This window comes from Musca vetustissima, unplaced genomic scaffold (assembly GCF_032173495.1).
Source record: "Musca vetustissima isolate MV318-11 ecotype Yass unplaced genomic scaffold, APGP_CSIRO_Mvet_v1 utg53232, whole genome shotgun sequence".
NCBI classification, from domain to species: domain Eukaryota; kingdom Metazoa; phylum Arthropoda; class Insecta; order Diptera; family Muscidae; genus Musca; species Musca vetustissima.
In genome coordinates this window covers 244,382-258,827 of record NW_026881943.1, presented here as the reverse complement: position 1 = coordinate 258,827, position 14,446 = coordinate 244,382, and positions in this window count along the sequence as shown.

The window sequence follows — 14,446 nt, the reverse complement described above, 5'->3', positions numbered from 1 at the left end:
TCTTAGTAATATTTTTTTATATATTGATCCAAAGTCGACGTTGTCCAAAAATCCGGGCGTTTAAGAGGGGTCTCTGTAATTTTTTGGACTTCACAAATTGGAATGATTGAGCCTTCGTGACATAATGATCATTATAACCCTCCTGTGGAATGCCAGCAGGAGCCTAGCTTTAATCGAATAAAAAAATATAAAATATACAAATAACTTTCAACGATAACATATACATTTCTAGTGGTCTTCATTTTTAGCATATGTAAGGGATATGAATATTGGAAAAATTTATACAGGAAAACACCAAAATTCGCAATACGTACACCAAAAATGGCAAAACAAGCATTATCTCAATGCTAAAAATTTTATTCAAAAATAGGTATATATTAATAAAATATTTAAGTTTTAAAATTATATTTAATATTTTTAAGAAAAAATGTCTGGCGTTATGTGGGTTAATAAGTATACCTCTATATTTCTGTTTCAAAATCTCGAAATGAATTTCAATGTGTTATGAATTGAAAATTCATCTTGAGCAATACTTCTGAGGCACATCTGATTTTTGGAAGACACTTACATATATTTAAGGCCAACGAAACCGCCCAATGAATCGGTTCCAGGGATTATATTTCGACTATACCAAAACCGGGAACACATATTTATTTAATGTACTTTTTATCATTCAAAATGAATCCGCAAAGCTAAATGATTCTCATTAGCAATATTTGTACATATTTTAATTAAGTCCACTTAATTAAGACTTAATTAAAATATGTACAAATATTCCTATATAAGATTGAAACTTTGTACTGAAAAGATTTAATATAGTGGTATTTTAAATGTATATTACTCTTTTGATCTTTATATTGAACAGATCACCTGACAAGCATTCCCTAATTGACTTAGAAATTGCTTCATCATGTCTTGAGTTTGTCTAGTCATTTTCAATTTGCCTATTATTTTTCATATAACAAATAATTTTATTTATGACAGAATATGATTGACATGAAATATGGAAAACCTGAAATGGAAATCACACAAATTGCATTCACAATAATTACAACGCAATTTCGAACACCTTATTCAGTAAGGGTTATAACAAATGTGATGTATAATAATTAGAAGCAAATAGAAATGACAATAAGATTGTTCGAGACGAAGCTTCTTTATACTATACGGTAAAAGTAAAACATTAATTGATGAATATTGTTTGAAAAAAAGTTGGAAACCTGTATTACTGGATCCCTACCTAATTAGATTTCTTAATAGCAAATTTAGTTAATGTTTTTAATCAATTTGTTTTGATTTATTTCCACTGACCGTGGTCTAGCTAAAATTACAGAATAAGGAAAGCCAACCATAAATTTTGAGATTCAAGTTGATTTTAGAGCTACAGACCGTGTAGGGAATGTCAGAGAAGTACTACAGACCGTGTAGGGGATGTGGGGGAATGTTTGGTTACTCACCGCAACAATTCCAAGGGAGTTCCAAGTTCTATCAAAGTTCCGTCTAAGCCGGTTATATAAAGACAAAAAACTGCGGTGGCACAAGCTCTTATTTCCCTCAATAAAGAAATATACATTCTCAGGTTTGGCTTCGTTTATTTTCCAACAGGACAAAATGAAACTATTTATTTAAAGCTTTTGTAAAAAGTAATGATTCGTTCTATGTTTGACCAGCTGAATATCGCTTGTTTAATAAGAATAGAAAATACAGATATGGTCGAATCCCCGTTTTCTTTGTATATCAATATAATTAAGAAATACCAACCATCTAGAAATAAAATTTTCTAAACTCCTCTCAAACCCGAAAAAATATATCGATATACGAAAAAGTAGTATGTAGCCTTTAAAATTAAAAAAAAAAATTGATAACCTTATTGTAAATCACAATTTTCTGTTGCACCAATTCTAATAAAAAATGGGTCATTTACAATGAAATTTGATAGTTTGTTTTTAATTGTGAAGCGGGTCTCCTTAAAGAAATTGTTTTGCTGTGTGTGAGGGAGTTTACAACACTACACCTCTACAGGCACGTAGGGAGGTGTGTTCTGTTTACAAGTTAACACCTGTTTTGTTGTTATATTATTTCATTGCTTTCGAGTTTTGCCCCAAACAAAAAATTATATTTTTTTTATTTTTGTTTTTATTGTTCGAAAATAACTATAACTGCTCTAAATATATATTGTAGGTGTTGTAAATTATCCAATAAAAATCGAGTTCATGTGATAAATATTTATTTAAAAAAATGTTTGTGGTCAGTTAAGGTTAGGGAACTAGGGCAGTTTTAATGGCCTACGTTACAATGTGGGGAGTATATTAAATTTGTCATTTCGTGATACCAGAACGTGGACGGATATTATTTTTGTTAGAAAGGCTTCACACACGTTGAGAATTCAAAATAAAAATTAAAGCCCTTGAAAAATTTACCCAAATTCCAAAAATCTGAATCTTAGGACAATATTGATAATTTTTAATACATACCTCCCGATTTTCGGTATTTTTTTAATATTTAGCGTTAAGGAAGGTATCGATATACAAAACTAATATATTAGGTTGAAATTGAGATATAGATATACCGGTCCCTAATTAGGCATAGCCCCTTTTATAATGATTCCTACATGATGCAATCATTATTAGTTCCGCTTTAGGTATAGCCTCATACAACTTGGCCCTCAACATTGCAGCATTTTGAGGATTTTATACACATGTTCCACCGTTATCAATACCGGTCCACGTTTTGAGATTTTAGGAAAAACCCCCATTAAAAATTTCTGAAATTTGTATTGTATTTGTAGAATTGTCGGCATCGGACCACTTTTTGTAATTTTTTTCATTTCAGTATACCTATGTTGAGGATATCCAAAGTTCGGCCCGGCCGAATTTGTTTTTTACTTGTATATTAAATTTGTCATTAAGTGATACAAGAACCATTGAGAATTCAAAAAATTAAAGCCCTTGAAAAATTTACCCAAATTCCAAAAATCTGAATCTTAGGACAATATTGATAATTTTTAATACATACATATTTAACCCAATGATAATCCAAAATATAAAAGTATAGCCAATTTTTTTAAATATTTATTTCACTACTAAATACTCTATAATTTAGAAAATTCATATGAATTCATATTTTTCTTAGAATCTATTTAAATTCACCGGAAAATATGTACAAAACATTTATGAGGTGCGGATAAAAGGGAAAATAACACCTCAAAAACAGCTGTCAATGATTAATAACTTCTATAGAAATAGATTATTTCTATTTTACACAAAGACAACTGATATGTAATGAATAATTTCCACAAACCCGACGTAACCTCCACCCTAAACATCCACTCTATATTTTTTTATTTATTTGGCCTGGAAAAAAAGGGCTTTACTTTGAAAATATGTAATAATAATAATAAAATATTGTAATAAGTGAGTGTGTGGAGTACATTCCACACAAAGGAAGACAAAAGAAGTCGCACACACATGTATGCAATCAAACTTGCATGCATATATCAAACGGTGGATGGATGGATGGCTGGATTGAGGTTGAATCAATGGACGAGGGGCTAAGTTGACAAATATGTTATTTTTGTTATTCGGTATCAAATGGCATAACTCTTAATTGTCTTTATTGATTTAATGATAAATCATAAGGCAAATATGAACCAACGAACGAACGAATGCACACGTACAGATACACACACCCAAACGTTGTATTTTTGCTGATAAGATAATATTCGTATATTGATTGTCACACATGGCATGTAAAAAGGTACAATAACAAAAGATATTTTTGAAAAAAAATGAATAACAAAAATATAAAAATAATATCATCGATATGAAATAAAGTAATATTACTAACAAAGAATTCCACGGAACATCGATGAAATCATGCCATGCATTGAAGTTATTCTTGCAATCGCAATTCGTTTAGATTTCGTGTGTACAGTTTTTCTAGGGTCATAGACATTAAATGTCCATAATAATTATTGTGTTTGTTATGGTAAATATTTATATTAGCAATTGTTATTAGCATACCGTTGCGTATCGTATCTGTAAATATTGGCAAAACGGTTGTTGCTCTAAATAAATGCTGTTGGCTTTATTCTGGGTAAATATAGTTGACAATTGAAAATTAGCAACGGAAGATTTGAAATTATCACATTTTGTTGGTGTAAATTTTTGTTTGATTTATATCGAAATAATTTGGAAAATACATATGCGAATTTTGTAACACCAATGCAAAGGTCGGTAAGATTGTCTTAAAGAAAGAAACAATGAAATCGAACAGAAACAGAAGTCAAATACACGGTAGCAAAAATAACAACCACATAGTATGGGGGGAGGCGGAAAAGGAGGAATACATTTGTTTTTGTAAAAGAGAGAGAGAGAGAGAGAAGAAAAATGGTTGCAAATAGTAGTAAAGTAAAGCTAAGTAGGAAAATAGTAGTGATATCAATTAAATGTTTTAATTTATTGGAAGAAAAGTGGCTTTATGGAAATCATTTTTATTATTTTATATAAAATGGAAAGATTTTTTTTGGTACAATCAATTTGTTAGCGCCAGAAAGTTGGCTCATAAACAAAATATCCAGTAATGTCAAGCCGTTTTTAAAAATATATCGAAAATTTACCTATTTTGTGAATCGTTGCGATAATTGGAATCATTAAACCTGACCTTCCCGCTAACAATAGACACTGAGTAGAAAATTACTGCTGCTCCAATCCCTGTTCCTCATTTGAATATTCGGATTAAGATTTATCGAAAATCGTTCTGTTCCTCATTTGAAAAGAGCCCAAAATCGTCCTGTCACTATAGATAATGCAATCTATGATGGTCGTTTCGTTATAAGCGTTACGCGAGAAGTAATTATATGAAATTCAGGATATGATATAATAGAAATCCCTTAAAATCGATATCGAAATAATTTGGAAAATACATATGCGAATTTGGTATCGGTAAGAGTGTCTAACATTAAGAAACAATGGCATGAAAGTCGGCGGTTGTTATGAGAGCAAATATTGGTAAAGTAGAGAGAAGTAGGAAAATAGTTCTGATATTAACGAAATGTTTGCATTTTTTTTTTTTTTTTTTTTTTTTGAAAAAAACAGTCGTTTTCTCATGATTATAAAATTTTTACTTGTATTCAAAGCGAGGTAAATGTGAATAGGGAACAAATTAACTATGAAATAACGTAAAAATATTCATTAGATTTTTTTGTTCAGTCAACTAAAGTAAAAAAGTAAAAAAGAAAAACGCGAAGACCTTCGATATATGATGAAGATATTGTCAGGGTATTATAGCTTTGTGCAGGTGGTCCTAGATCCACCTTTAATTATACGACTAGCGGAGTCGATCTAGTCATGTGTGTCCCTCCGTCCGTCCGTCTGTCCATTATAATTTGTAAACACGATACAGGCCACAGTTATGCACCAATCTTCACGTAAGTTTGCATGTAGGATGGGTTCGGCCCAGTGAAGACCGCTATTGTTTTTGGTAAAGGTCGTTTAATATTTAGAGGATGATATGGACCAAATACTTAGTTTTTGTCCGTTTTTCTGGTCACTCCAGAGGCCGCAATTATGGCCCGAACATCGTGAAATTATACATGGAGAAGGGGATCTGGCTAAAGAAAAATGAAATGAAAAATTACAACATTTTTAGCCTATAGCGTATAAATTTACCCCTGAAGGACAAGGACCCGAGAAATTGTTGGTATATCCAAGAGGAGTTGTTGACCTTTAAATTGATACCAATTATATTGGCCTATTTACTCGAAGGTGGGAGTTTTTTTTTTTGTATAGTCAATTTGTTAGCGACAGAAATTTGCCTCAGCCTCTTCTGGACTATGTCTGTGAGACCTCATGGTGTAGCTCTGTTATAAACAATTCTGATTTGTTAAATAATTCCTCCAAAAAGTCATATGCGTTCCTTATTGCGAATCTGTTCTGTCATAATTATTGGCGAATTGCGAGTTGACTTGGGAATCAATGCCCATACAAGCTAAAGTATGATCTAAGACCGAAAAAACGTATTAACTTCGATTGGTTGTAAATAGATCGCCATAAGTAGTATATTATAATATTCGGCATGTTGTTCGAACTTGGCAAAAAGAAGGTTGAGTTACTATATAACAGGCCATACTTGTCATACCCTACACGACACTGTGGTACAGGACGTATTGCATAGTGTACCAAATCGAGCCTAGAATGACATATAATATACTTTCTGGAAATTAGAATTGGAACTGGCATTTACATATGCTTTTGATCCAAAGGGTAAACCAAAAACCTACTGTTAGTCCGATTGAGACGACATTTGGCACATATTACTGAATTGAATATTCATTTTAATGTTTTCTTTCGGGTTCCGATTTAGCACGATATTATCGATTATATTCCCCTGATTTTTCCAAATTCTCAAAATTAACTTTTAAGCATTTTTAGGATAGAAAATCATTTTTTTAAACAACTTCGTATTTGATTTATTTTTTAGAAATACTACTAAGATTTCATATATGGACCTTTTCTATAAGTATTACGTTTCTTTTAAAAATGCTGAGAGTATTAAAAAAGCGAAGTCTAAAGGAGGGATTTAATTCGAGTTTTTGTCTCCAAAGAAATATAAAAAAATAAAATAATGTTTATTTAACAAATTTAAAAGTTTTAAAACATTTTATTTGTTTTTTACTTTGGTATACACTTCCCAGCAACCAATAAAATAAATACTTATCACAAGTCCATTTAAATTCTAATTGGTAATTTTAAAATCCCTTTAAATCGAGAAAACACACACAAATAAAAATTTACATTTCCAACTAAATAGCCAGCTAACTATTGGCTTAGTTGGAGATACGATGATTGAGGGTTACTTACAAAAAGCCAACACGAGGTAACAGGTTTTATTTTTGGACATGTGACCCAAACAAAACAAACAAGAAACCTTGTCAAAACTTGTAAATGAATAGACGACGTATTTTTTTAATTGTTTCTAAATAAAATATTGAGAAGAAAAAATATTCTGCTATTTAAACATAGTTGTCAATTTGTAATAATGAAACCAGTTGGTGATGTTAATTGGTTAACATGGTAACTCCCTCGAAATTTTATTCGGTATTATAACAACAACACAAACAGTAGTTTGTGTGTTCCGAAATAAACTTGATACCGGAGAGGGTGGATTAATGACCCCAACACTTTAGACAAATTTATTTTTTAAATGCAAGTGTTCCGTCTAACTAACAACCATGGTTTTCGTTCGGCAAGCGACAAGTGTGTTGTTGTTATTTTGACTGACCCCTCTGTTTATGGTGTGTTGATTTGAATAAGGTAGCTAACCTTGCCTGCGGTTGTTGTTGTTGATGCTATTGCCAAGCATAATTAAATGCTTGTGGTTTGCTGGTGTCATTGTTATTACCGGCGTTTTTTGGGAAAATATTTAGGCAACAAACACTTGGACACTTGCACACTCAAACACACACACTGCCATCCTAAATACACAAGCATTTGCCAGTGTTAATTGGTATCTATGAAACGAAGAAAAAATTACAATTTTGTTCTGTTTTTTTGTTTCTTCGTCTTCTCGCCTTCTTCTGCAGTTATCTTAGGAAAAAAGATTTTTTGTTGTTGTTGGCTATTTTTCTTCTTCTTAGGCATTAAATTTAGTTCACTGCCTTTTTAATTGCCTTAGCCACTTAGATAATGTAATTTTTATTACACCTAGCCAATGATAATAAGTTTCGATATAAAAATTGTCTTAAGTAGCCAGGCTAAAACGAAAAAAATTAAAGAAATATATATTCTACTATTATTATTGCAAAGATGGAGACAGATAGGCCGAGAAAAGTAGGAGAAAGACTTTTAGCATTTTATTAGCAGGAAATTTTGTCTGTTGTGATAATGCCTGGAAATAAGAATTATAATAAAGAAAATGTGGAAATAACTTTTTGGTTAATTTAATAGCTTAACTTATTTGTCTTGCCTAGATATTTAATAGAATAAAGCAAAAAACTTTGTTTTATTTTCACAAAATGTGATGGAATTTTTGTGGGCATATGTAGGTTATTCTAGATGTTATTCGAGTTTTCAAGATCTAATTTTGAATCTAGCATAGAAAGATGTTAAAATTGGGAGACATATTTCTGACAATATTAACAAATGGCGCCCAACATTTGTTAATATTGTCACAAATATTTCTTGAAAATCATTATATTTTCATCACTGCCAAAACCTGACAGCAATGTTGTTAAAAAATCGAAGAATTTTACATTGTTAAAATATAAATGTTGTCGATTGACGATTAAGTTAAAATATCATATTCCATTATCCATTTAGTAAAAGTTCTGCATATCCATCCATGGATACTTATTATAATTAGGGTCTAAAATGGGTTTTAAATTAGTATAAGTTATGTTTTTGTGTAACCTAACTGGCCTTTTTGGCTTTTTATACCCTTCACCACACTGTGGTACAGGGTATTATGTCTTTGTGCATATGTTTGTAACAGGCAAAAGGAAACGAGATAGACACAGGGTTCCTTTTGAGAATATGCATATAATCACTTTCTAAGTCGATTTATGCATGTCCGTCCGTCTGTCTGTCCATGTTAAATTGTAAACAAAGTACAGGTCGCATTTATTATCCGAATTGGATGAAATTTGGCATAGGTCACTTATTCCCTATTGAAATTGGGAAAATCGGTTCAGATTTAGATATAGCTCCCATATATATATTTAACCGATTTAATGTAAACGGTCCCTATATATCTTTCGATTTGCACGAAATTTGGTACAGCCTAATCATTTAGGTTTAGTATGATGTCTGCCAAGTTTCTTGAAAATCGGTCCAGATTTAGATATAGCTCCCATATATAGTTTCGTCCGATTTCATGTAAATGGTGCCCCAAAGTCCCTATATATCTTTTGATTTGCACGAAATTTGGTATAACGTGCTGAATTAAGCCTAGAATGATGTCTGCCAAGTTTCGTGAAAATCGGTCCAGATTTAGATATAGCTCCCATATATAGTTTCGTCCGATTTCATGTAAATGGTGCCCAAAGTCCCTATATATCTTTTGATTTGCACGAAATTTGGCATAACGTACTGAATTAAGCCTAGAGTGATGTCTGCCAAGTTTGAAGAAAATCGGTCCAGATTTAGATATAGCTCCCATATATAGTTTCGTCCGATTTGATGTAAATGGTCCACCAAAGTCCCTATATATCCTTCGATTTGCACGAAATTTGGCATAACCTACTTAAATGAGCCTAGAATGATGTCTGCCAAGTTTCGTGAAAATCGGTCCAGATTTAGATATAGCTCCTTTTTATTATAGATTGATTTTAAGTAATTGACGTACTAAGGAACCAATAGGAACAGAACGTTCTGAAATTAGTATAACCTAACCTGTGACAAGTTTGTTTGACATCGCTCAATATTTGGATAGAGCTTCCATATATTTTTTCGCCCGATTTCAAATACATTGGGCATCAAACTCCTCATGTTAGTCAGATTGACATCAAATTTTGCACAACTTACAAAATTGAGCATAGAATTAGTTGCGTTTTCTAGAAGTGCAGACATAGCCCAACGGATGACCTATTTATATTTGTTTGAAGTCGATTGACATACTTTATGGGTAGATCTAGGTAGATTCACATTTAGATAAATATCACATTTTTTTCATCCAATTTTATGTTATAGTCCTGTTTAATATACCCATAGTGGTGAAGGGTATCATATAGTCGGCCCCGTCCGACTTTACTACTTTCCTTACTGGTTTTAAATGCTTAATAAATTAAATTAAAATAATTATATTCATTATTTTTTATTTACAGGTGAGTCATTTTTTCACAAAAAATGTCAACAACAATATTTAGTTCTGATATGGCCACAACTTCTTAATAAGCTCTAAATTTGGAGGATTTGTGTAAGTTTTTGCAAATAAAAATAAATTCCTGACAATGTTTTATACTTCGAATATTTCCGATGGACCCTTATATAGGCTGGGGTTTTAAAGACCCTGAAAAGAGTTCAAAATGAATACCAGCTTATGTAGCTGTTAATATGAATGTCATGGAAAGCCCTTCATATTTCCAATAGAAGGTTTTTAAACAAATATATATATCCCAAGACTACGAGCCCTTCGATAAGATTACAAACACTTGGAAAGATTACTGCAAACTGAATCTATTTGAAAGCTATTTACGGCACGGGTTCAGGTGAACATTTCCACTAGGATAGAGGCTGAAATTTGGCCCAGTTCATTTATTTAGTGCAAGGATGAAAGCTATTGAAATTGGTAAAAATCAGTTCTGATTTAGAAATAGCTCACTTATTTTTTTTTTTCATCCGATTCGATTTGAATGTTGCACAAAACATACATGATTTGACCGATTGATACAAAATAGTGCACAACTTACCAAATTGAATCTAGAATGACGTGAAAAGTCTAGAATGATGTGTGCTAAGTTTCATAAAAAAAGGTTCAGGTTTATGTATAGCTTTCATACATATTTTCGTCTGATTTTATGTAAATTGTGCACCAAAACCTCTTTATTGCTTCGATTAGCACGAAACTTTGCACAGCTTACTGAATTGAGTCTAGAATGACGTGTGCTAAGTTTCATGAACATTGGTTCAGATTTAGATATAGCTCCCATATATATTTTCGTCCGATTTTATGTAAATGGTGGACTCAAGCCCCTATATTTATTGCGAAGTACTCGAAATTGCGCATATCGTAATATAATGCGTCTGGACTGATGTGTGCTAAGTTTAGTGAAAATTGGTTCAGATTTATATATAGCTCCCATATATTTTCGTCCGATTTGATGTAAAAGCCTCTATATTTATTTCAAATTACACGAAATTATGCATAGCACATTTAAAGGAGTCTAGAATCATGTGTGCTAAATTTCATTGAAATCGGTTCAGATTTAGATATAGCTCCCACATATATTTTCATCCAATTTTTTGAAAATGGTGCACCAATTTTAAGTCGGTGTTTTCCCTCCACCTTACATATGGAATCTTAGGAATATCTCTTGAATATATCCAAAGTGGTGAAGGGTATCATCCGTCCGACTTTTGAACATTCCTTACTTTGATTCATTCAAAAAAAGTTCTGAAAACCTTTCAGATCCAGGTTTGGACACATTAAATTTCTTCTTCTAACCGAATAGTTGAGATTTCGGGAATTTTAGGAATATTTCCTGAATATATCAAAACTGTTGAAGGGCATCATATAATCGGTCATGTCCGAATTTTTAACTTTCCTTAATTTGAATGATCCATTAAAAAAAGAGTTCTGAAAACTTTTCTGATCCAGGTTTGGACACATTAAATTTCTTCTTCTAACCGAATAGCTGGGAATTTGAGTTCATTGTAGTTCTTTCTACATTACCTTTTATAAATAGGCATAAATAGTTATTTCGTTGTTGTTGTCATGCTGCTTTTTAAGCAATTACCGGGTATTGTGTCGCTTTGTGTAATGTAAACATAATGCTGCTGTTGTTGTAGTACTTCTGTTAGACAATATTGGTTGTTTTATTCACGCTTTCATATTCTCTCACACAAATACACACACAGACACTCGCCCATATCCATGCCGTATTTTCTTTGGAAAAACTTGGTTTTGTTTTTATTTTCACGAGTAATTTTCATCCATTAGCACTTTGTGAATTTGTTTATGCTGAGTTTTTTTGTAAACAAAAACTCTACAACAACAAAGAACAGATATCATCCAACTCCCAGTTTCTATATCGTACACCCCTTGCTCCCCTGAAAAATAAGAAAAGGTGTATCATTTCATTTTTTCATCTCGTAACCCAAACGTTCCGTAGTGGCAAAGTTTTGTTTTGTGAACTTTATTGTCTTTTGTAAGAAAGAATCTCGAGAAAAAAAAACAAAAACAGAAAACTTTTCTATGGTCGAGTTGGGTGAGAGTGTGTATGTTGCTTGGGTATCTGTTTTTTGTTTCATTTCGATGAAGAAGACTTTTAGCAAATATTTATAGGCTCACATTGTATAACTTTACTTTAACTTCTAGTTCTTCTTTTTTCTCGGTTTTGTTTGGGTGAATTTCAAGTACAATGTTAGATAAACAAAACTAAAAAGACAACAGCAAATACTTCATGATCATGGGGTCGGTCCACCGTTCGTTGTTCGTTCAGGTGTGAACGTAAGAAAAAGAACAGAGAACGTAGAGGAAAGACTTGGTTTTGTTTACTTTTGCATACCTCAACATTAATTTGTAGAGACAGTCATGTTTTTTTACTGGTAGGAATTTAAATATTTCAAAGGCAATTGTGGAATTTGTTTAAATTTAGAATGTTTGGTATTAAATATATAGGTGGTTAGTGGGCATTTTTTCGGAAAAAAACCAAAATGTAATACCTTGGAGGTTTTGGTCAAGCAGCTGTTATTTCATTTTTTAATTACCAGTGAAATAAGGGATCCTTCCTAAAAATGCTTTATATTGAGACATTAACCACATTTCATAACCAAAGTAGCTACAATTAGTCCACTATAAAAATTTGGGAACTTCAAACCATCAATTTATACATAATTTAAACAATATGTATTCAATAACGTCTATTAAATACTTCAAAGCAGATGCTGAAAAAAAGTTAATGATTATCTTCATAATTGTATTCATTGCTTATGTTTTTCCATATTGTACATGTACCCCGCATAGAATACGAGTAGAAATTCTTATAATCACGATAAACTCACAATTTTTCCCATAAATGTAAACCTTTCATTAATATCAAAACTACTTCCATACTTCGCTCTACTCTCCCCCCCCCCCCCTCTCTCTCTCTTTTGACAAAAACAAATGTATTTCTTTTACTCTTTCTTTTGTTTACAACCTCGGTCTCTTTACTGACTCAATTGTGGCGAGTTTTGAGTTCCACTGTTACCTACCTCTGCATTGGTGTTATAGAATTCGCATATGTGTTTTTCAAATTATTTCGATATAAATGCCAAATCATTGGAAATCAATAGATCTCTGAAACTCAGAAAACTGATATTGGATTACTGTTGGTATGTGAATATTACGATAAGGAAGATTTTTAGAATTTCTTACTAAAAGTGTACGAATAGTACTAAAATATGCTAAATCTTGATGAACTCATAATACAAGATCCCCATGCGACATGTCGGTATAAAGAGGCATTCTTCGGAATTTCCTTTATATGGTACGAAACAATAAAAGTAAATAAAGTAGATCACACAAACTAGTTTAAAATAGGCATAATTTGGTAGTAACGAATACCGAAAGGGATGAGGAAATTTTATGTGGGGATTATATCAAAACTTGGACCTATATAGACAGAAATTTGTTTTATTCTCCAATGGGGAAATCAAATAAAAACATTCGAAATAGAAACTAAATGGGACTATTCTTATATGGAGGCTATGTCAACATATAGACATATTTTGATAATTTTCAATATAAGCCAATTACTGCCACATCGGTGAGCAACTGCGGCATAAGTCTTATAAAGCTCTATCTCAAATATTGCGATCTCTATCGTGATTTCAACAGACAGATTGACAGACAGGCTGAAACGCATAAATCGACATAGAATTTTATTCTGACATATATATATATATATATATATATATATATATACTTTATGGAGTCTCCTGTAAATAGTTCGCTATGTGGCAAACAGAATGACAAATTTAATATACACTTCGCCTTATGGTGGAGAGTATAAAAATCCGATCATCTCTTTATTCGTATGGAAAAACCTAGCTATAGGTTAATTTCTCTTATGGGAAAGCATGTATATTAGTTTCAGAACATGCCCTCATATTAAGTTATTAACTACCAGAATAAGCTCTTAGAACCCAAAACAAATCCCACATTTATACTACTTCCATTTTATAAACAAATTTGTATATCCTCAATTTGCTCGAAATTTCCGAATTATAAATAAGTCCTTCTTAAGTACCGCACAACAAATAAACCTCTCCTACACACACTCATAGGAATTAACTACCCCATCATCATCATCATCCTAACAAACTGAAAATACAAAGAAAATTAGCGGTTTGAGTTATAAAGTAATTTAAAGTACAATAATAATTCCCATGCTAAGGTGTTAAAAACTGAACCGAACTGAATGACATAAACCAGAGGCAATGTCACAGTCATATACAACTGACAAACAAATAACCAAACATACATACAGTCAGGCAGTCATTTAGCAGCCCATCACCATCATCATCATCATTGTAGGGCGTTGGCGCACAGCGTCAGGGTCTGTTTAGAAAGAAGAATGTAAATGCGGCATTTCTTTGCTTTCGCTCGTTCACTCGTTAAGGTGAGGAAATCTTAAATGATGCTGCTGATGCCAGCCAGCCAAGTTGTTGACGGTGTTATAAACAAACCAGAAAATTTGACTTCCACGAAAAAAGACAACTACAACAACAACAATAGGAGAAAAAAA